We start from the raw sequence: 8,098 nt of genomic DNA on the forward strand, positions 1-8,098 counted from the left end.
AAAGGCATATTGGCTATCGGTAAACACATTCACACGTTTCCCTTTTGCTAACACACACGCTCTAGTGAGAGCGATCAGCTCTGCAGCTTGGGCAGAATTCTGATTTAACCTCGCCGTCTCAACAACAGTATTCAACGTCACAACAGCATAAGCAGTAGTCACATCGCCATTCGGCAGCTTGAAACATGAACCATCCACATACAGTGTTCCATCTGGGTCTTCCAATGGGGTGTTTTTAAGGTCCACTCGACCTTTTGTTTCCTCCTCTGTCCTCAAATAGCAATCGTGTTCTGTTATTTCATCTGACTCTGAGCTAATTGGTAACAAAGTTGCCGGGTTCAGAACATTACAACGTTTTATTTGAATGTGGCTTGCCAACAGCGTCAACTCATACCCAGACAACCTCGCACTCGTCAAGTGCTGAGTTTTCGTACGATTCAAAAGAGTGTCAACTGCATGCGGAACCATCACCGTAAGCATATTATCCATGACCAATCCTGCTGATTGTCGGATAGAGACTGCAGCTGCCGCTGTTGCTCTCAAGCAACTCGGCAATGCTCTAGCCACTGGGTCCAAGGTCGAGGAAAAATATGCACATGGACGTTGCTTACCACCAAAAGGTTGCGTTAAGACACTCAACGCACAACCTTCCCTCTCGTGAACATATAATGTAAACGGCTTGCTATAGTCAGGAGTACCTAACACAGTAGCCGAACACAATGAATCACGCAGTTCAGAAAAACTTTTCTGACATTCTTCCGTCCATGGTAAAGGAGTCGAAACATCCTTGCACGTAAGAGCCACCAATGGTTTCGCTAGCAATGAAAAATTTGGAATCCATTGCCTGCAGTACGACGTGATACCTAAAAAGGCACGCACATCTCTTTGGGTTGTTGGCACAGCCATTCGCGCAATTGCTGCAATTCTCTCTGGGCTCAACCGCCTTCCCTCCTTTGACAATAAGTGACCTAGATAGGTTACTTCTTGACAACAATATTGGAGTTTAGAAGGTGACACCTTGTGATTTAACTCGCAGAGATGTTGCAGCAACGATACCGTAGCAATTGTGCAAATGTCCTGAGTATCTGCAGCTACCAATAGGTCATCGACGTATTGGATTAAAGCCGCACCAGCCGGCAACCTAAACGCATCCAGTTGACCCTTCAAGGCTTGGCTGTAAATCGATGGACTTTCACAGTAGCCCTGAGGAGCGCGTTTGAACCGGAAGCTGCGTCCACCAAGAGAGAAACCGAAAAGGTCTCTGCTCTCTTCTGCAATCGGGATGCTGAAGAACGCATTCTTCAAATCAATCACCGAAAACCACGCTGCAGAAGCTGGAATCAGAGTCAGTAGTGCCGTGATGTCAGGCACAACGGGGAACTGAGGAATCACAATTTTATTCACCTCCCGTAAATCGATAACAAAACGATAAACAGGTGGTTTCGAAGGATCAGTACGTTTTAGAATGGGTAGTACAGGGCTGTTGCACACGTTTCCCCGTGTTTCCTCAATAACATCTTTCTCGATCAAATCATAGATGATCGCTAACAACGCTCGTTCACCATCAAGGGAGATACGATACTGGGGAATACGTGGCAATCGCACATTAGATTTCAACTGAACAACATAAGGTGAGATATCAAGTAGGCCCACATCATTGGTACCTGTTGCCCACAAAGACGCAGGAAGAGAACTCAATTCCGGCGGAAGCTTATCGAGAGACAAGTACATGGGAGAGACAACCCTCTCTCCCAACGTAAGCTTTACACCCGCAGGGGAACAATACAAAGTCGCATACAAACGTTTAAGCAAATCCAGGCCCAAAAGATTTTCACCACAACCCGTAGTCAAAATCAACGGAGCTTCTAGCTCACGAGGCCCAATTGTAAGGGGCAAAGGGCGCGAAACTGGATTGCTAACGGGGGCGCCAGAAAATCCAACGGAAACATTTGTTAAGCCAGACAAAGGTGCGCCAGGGAGTTTCAAATGCTTAATGGAACTTTTCGCTGCACCAGTGTCCAACAGAAAAGGCTCAACGACGCCCAATGTAGCAACTGCGACGTAAGGCCCTCTCTGATCAACCGGAACTGATACCACTCCCTCTCCTTGTCTATGGCTGTCCTAGTAATTACTGTCGTCAGTTCCCTGATCGACGTAATAATCGTCTACATTGTACTGCGCAGATCGTCCTTGCGACAATCCACGTTGATCAAAACAATTATCGGAATTTGATGAGTTATCTGAACGATCATTCTGAGCTCCACGACCTCTACCACGTGGTGCCTGCTGTGAACCACCACGACCACCTCTAGATGAGTTACCACTATTACGTTCGTTTAGAACAGGACAATTGAATTTAATGTGACCCTCTTGTCTACAATAAGCACATTGATTGTACCCTAACGAGGATCTTTGGGAAGAGGAGTCATTACGAGTTTGGGATCTGTTCGATTGCGGCTGCGATCTATTTTGTTGCGAAGCGTTCTGATTCGAACGTGGAGGATACGCTTGCTGAAGCAGCACTTTAGTTTTAAGCTCTTTCGTCTTTTTATCAGCACGGTCGTTCTCTTCTTTCTCTCTATTCTCATAATATTGTGCTGTGGCCAATATCTGAGCTGAAGTAGAAACGGCCCACGCACTTTCTGAATTCTTTAATTTATTGCTCAAATCGGGCAATAAGTTCGAAACAAATTTATCCACGAACAACCTTTGACCACCCTCAGTGCTCATATCCTGACCACTATGATCAATGAATGCCTCCTCGAACCTCGTAAAGAAGTCGGAGACACTCTCGTCCTTTTTCTGTTTACAAGCTGACAATTTGTCCCAATTTACTCTCATAGCTGGCATAAGAGTTTTCATTAACGTTATTATTCTTTGAGGGAGAGCAGTAATGAGTTGTTCAGGCTTAGCCCCACCAACTTGTCGCGTATCGGCCGCAATAAGGGCAGCCCAATCGCCACCTAATTCATTTGGATGATTCTCCTGACGAATCTTAGCCCATACCGGTTGCGGTACGACGTTGCCAAACAGCATATCAATATCAGCAAGATTCATTATCGTAGCGTCTACAAGCTGCGATAATTCTTTATAGTACCCTGCAGGATTTTTGCGAGGGTCAGGCAAGGATTGCTTTACCTGTAACACTTCCGAGCGTTTCCATGGGAGATGTATCCATACTCTCTGGAAATGTGGCAGAATAATAGGAATAGCAGTAGCATCACCTGGCATCCATACTGGTGGAACTTCCCGCATGGGAAATTGACCAGACTCATCTGGCTGTCTTTCAATATCCTCAACAAACAAGGCTTGAGGTATAGGAGCGGGACGAAAAGATAGCAACCGTTCAACAGCACGTCGAACATTGGTATCCACTATCAGTCCAGCCGAAAACTGAAGCTGTAGATCAGACAAAGCGGTCAGCACCTCGTCAGGTGCGTCGACCGATATCTGATCACGAAGGACCTTACACATTTCCTCGAACACGAATCTTTGGGTTGGTATATTAAATTGACAAAACGTATCGAGTACGACACGTGGTGGATTTCTAAGGGGATGCATCATCCAACCCATCGCCATATTATATAGCGAAGCACGTTCTCTATTACCAGGAAGCTGACTACGTCTCTGAGGACCATCTGAACCAGCGGACCCAAGAACAGGTCCGAGCGAATGAAAGAAACTAGCCGCAAGAGGAGAATTACGACTACGAGTAGAGGGAGAAGTATAGGACACAGGACTAACAAGTGAAGGAGTAGAGACAGAAACGACAGCAGGGGTTAACAGAGCAGGAGCAGTAGCGTGAGCAGGAGTATGTGGAAGCGGAGGAGCAGTAGGAATAGCAACAGCCAAAGGAGCAGGAACAGTCGGAAGAACGGGTGCAGGTTGAGGAACAGGCAAAGGAAGAATAGGTGCAGGAACAGGTACAGGGGGAATCACAGGGGCTGTGGTACCCTGTACATACGGAGGTGGCGACTTCATTAGATAAGACATTAAAGGATCCTCAACTGACTCATCCTTCTTTTCCGACTCCGTAGGCAAAGCAGGATAGCACTTATCTATAGTCATACGCTGTAATCTGTCAAACACTTCCTTTTCCTTAACCTCCTTATCATGCTGGAACTGCTCTGCTTTCTTTACGATAGTAACAACATTATCTCTCTGATTTCGTTTAGTCTGTCTGATTTCTTTCTGTCGGGCTTCTTTACGCCACAACCGAAAGGCATCAAACATGGCCGGCCTTGACTTTTTCTCGAACAATTTAGCCTCTAGGTTATCTAAGATCGGGGTCTCAAAGCTACCATGAGGTGGCCAACTAAGGACACCGTCCTTCTTTGTGTAGCGAATCCAATAATCATTAAAGGTAATCGGGCCTAGCCCATGTTTACTGTACAGTTCATAAGTCGGAGTTCCAACCGGAGGTATCGGACACGAGTCCTCCAGTCGGGAATCCACACCACAAGGTCTGAAACAACTGAACAAAGTACTACGACCAGGCATCTTGCACACTAGCCGAGTTTCACAAACTTCAAGGGTTACGGGATTTACCAAGTCCCAGCAAAGAGCTAATACCCTCGGTTTTTGGCGTCTGCAGTCGTCAAATAACACAACAAAGTACGCTAGCAAAGTGTCACCGACAAAAACACTCACACAGCGTCAACAACAAAAACACTCGCTAAAGTGTCAACAACTAAGGACTCTGGGAGCGACCCACAAATACTTAACTCAAAGATCGATGGCGTCACCAGGAAGGCCCGTCAATCGTCTCGCTCTACCAAGGTCTACGCCAGGCGCCAAAACAGGTCTACAGTCAGGGCAGCAGTCCGTCGCAGCCGTCGGGAGGCGGGAATCTTCGCGGGAAAAGTCTTCGGGCCACTTGTTTCGACAACAGGATCGATGAAGCGGAGTGCACCTTCCCTCGGAGATTTCACACGAAGTTCCTCACGATCGTCGGGCTTGGACCGGTACCACTGATGCAGCCCCACGTTGGGCGCCAACTGAAGGACTGGGTTCTTTAAGACCCAGCGGTGCCAGGGCACAACACCTGAAACCTTCGTGGGTAACCTGCTCCGGCGTACGAGTGACAGAGACACGGGACACTTCCTTTGGCGTCAAAGATTCAAGGTTTATTTACTGCAGGGAACACAGAAGTCACGACAAGTACAACACGTGCAACTTGGGGAGACTGCTTCAAATTGGTTCTGTGGATCGCTCCTTTTATACAGAATTTACCCATAGGACAACATGGTACACAAAAGTTTACAACCCGGTTCCCATAATTATCCCCCAGAGGGGTCGCTTTGGTCACTTTGATACACATAAGGTCCGGAACATAAGTGCGGAAACATTTGGCGGTTCCCAACTGCAAAAACCCATCTTCCCAACATTAGTGCATTCCAATCAGCAATAAAACAGATCGAAATAGGAACTAAAACAGGTGCGGAGGAAGAGGGAGACAGTGGGGAGATCGGAAAGGGTGTAAAAGGGGAGGTATCAGGAAACACGAGATACAGGCATCAAAGGGACGTGCCTAATGAGATGCACGGCTGAGACAATAAACCGGCACGGCGAGATGAGCCTCGAGCGGGGCCATCTGCCTTACAGTATCATCCCCCTCATCATAAAGACACTTACAACATGTGTCTTCCGCAAATATCTTGGGAGTCCCAGGGTTGCGAGGCGGACAGCGTCCGTTCGCTGGCTACTTGAGGGCAAGAGACAAAATGGATGCCGTATCTAAGATGGAACCCGTGGGTACAGATGAAAAACCCACATAACAAACGAACGGTTTAAGTTAGCACAGCGAAACTGCACACACTTACTAAACTCGTCATTTGCGGTTCATAGATACCAGACTCGACCATATTCGTGCGAGTTAAAAACGCCACTTACAATTGTCACGGAACCTCAAAGTTCTTAGTCATCTACCACCTCTTACAATGGACAATTCAAGTGATGAAGGGGATGTTTATGAAAAAGCCATTATGCAACTTGATAAACAATACATCAAAAAAGTGAATGAAGTAGTTTCACGCCACAAATTTTTGAGCAGATCCCAGTTGCCTAATGAATCTATTGATTCCTTTGTTAAAGATCGAAGGATTTTGGCTGCCAAATGCAATTATCTTGAATTTCATGATCAAATGGTAAGAGACCAAATGGTACATAATGTGGCTGACGTAAAATTGCAAGAAAAGTTGTTGGATGCTAAAGACTTATCGCTCACCAAAGCTCTTGACATCGCCCATTGTTTCGAAGACTTGAAATTGGGTATGAAAGAGTTATCTGATAAAAATCAAAGGAGTATTCTGAGAAGAAAGTTGAGACTTCGGAAGTTCAAGTAATTAGAAAGAAATTTTCTGAAAGCAATCGCAACAAGTTTTCTTCTCCAGTCATTCAAAATTTAAGAAAAGATGTAAATTGTTTCAAATGTGGTTTTCCTGGTCATGTTGCTACTGATAAAAAGATGTCCTGCTGTAGGTCAAGTTGCAATTACTGCAAATCCAAAGGGCATTTCACCAGAATGTGTAAGAATAGAAATACATTCAGTTATGCTAATGTAGATGTCAGAAATTCCAGACATGACAATATTCATGAAGTTGTTACTGATACTGATGAGTATGATGATTTATTAACTGAGTATGAAATTGATGAAGAAAAGAAGGATGCACCATTCTGTATGTTACAAGCTGGCTCTAAAGTTATAAGAGTTATTGCTGACTCCGGTGCCAAGCGTACATTAATTGGAGATGAATGGCTTAAAGAGTTTCCTAATGTGTCTTTATTCCCATCAGACATTAGGTTAGTCGGTTATGCAAAGAAACCAATAGATGTTTTAGGTTATTTCATGTCTAGAGTGTATGTTGCCAAAGAAGGTTCATGTTTGTTATGTTGGCCACAATAACGTGATTTAATGATCAAATTAGATCCTAACCATCCTCAACAGGTTTTGGGTTACTCAGATATGGTTAATCACATTTCCTCTTGCACTGATAATAATTGGGAAACATTGTTTCCCAGTGTTTTCTCTCCTAAACTAGGATTATTGAAGAAATTTGTTCACAAAATAATTTTAAAACATGATGCCATTCCTAAAGTCCATAAAGTTAGGAACATTCCTTTAGCTTTAAGAGAGTCTGTCAAGAAAGAGTTGGAACGTCTTTGTGAACTTGACGTTATAGTAGAAATTGAATCTTCTGAATGGCTTTCGCCTGTTGTCGTTGCGCATAAGCCAAATGGCAAAATAAGATTATGTGTTGATCTGAGAGACCTGAATTCCAAAGTGTAGGTCGACAGACATCCTCTTCCCAACATTAGCGAGATGTTTTCTAAACTTAAAGATGCTTCTGTGTTTACAACGTTAGATTTATCTAATGCATATCATCAAATAGTTCTTCATGAAGAGAGCAAACACCTAACATCTTTCATTACTACAGAAGGAGCCTATAGATACAAAAGAATGCCCTTCGGGCTAGTATCAGCTTCATCGTTTTTCAACGTGTCATGCACAAATTGTTTAAAAATGTGGCTAACGTACTTTACTTTCAAGATCACATATTAGTCTTCGGGAAAAATGAGAAAGAACACTCAGAGGTCTTACACCAAGTTCTTTCTATTTTGCAAGATAGTGGGTTAACGTTAACTAGAGAGAAATGCAAGTTTAACATGGAGTCTGTCGATTACTTGGGCCACTCCATCAGTAAGAAGGGTATATCGCCTAAGCAGAGCTTAGTTAAAGCTTTTGAGAATGCCCCAGAACCCACCAATAAAGATCAACTTAGATCTTTTTTAGGGCTAGCTGAATACTATGCCAAATTCAGTCCCACTTTTGCCGACAAAACTAAGTACTTAAGAAATTTAATGAAAAATCAACAATTGTTTATTTGGGATTCCAATTGTAAAGAACTATTTTCTTATCATAAAAAATTTATTGCTTCTGCCCCTTCCCTGGCTCCATTTGATACATCCTGTCAATCTGTTATTGTTTCTGACGCTAGCAATGTTGGCATAGGTGCAGTACTTATTCAGAAGCAAAAAGAAGGTCTTGTTACTATAGCGTTCGCATCTAGGCCACTGCGTGGCGCAGAAGACAAATACT

Source organism: Lissotriton vulgaris, chromosome 4_1 (genome assembly GCF_964263255.1).
Source record: "Lissotriton vulgaris chromosome 4_1, aLisVul1.2, whole genome shotgun sequence".
Classification (NCBI taxonomy): domain Eukaryota; kingdom Metazoa; phylum Chordata; class Amphibia; order Caudata; family Salamandridae; genus Lissotriton; species Lissotriton vulgaris.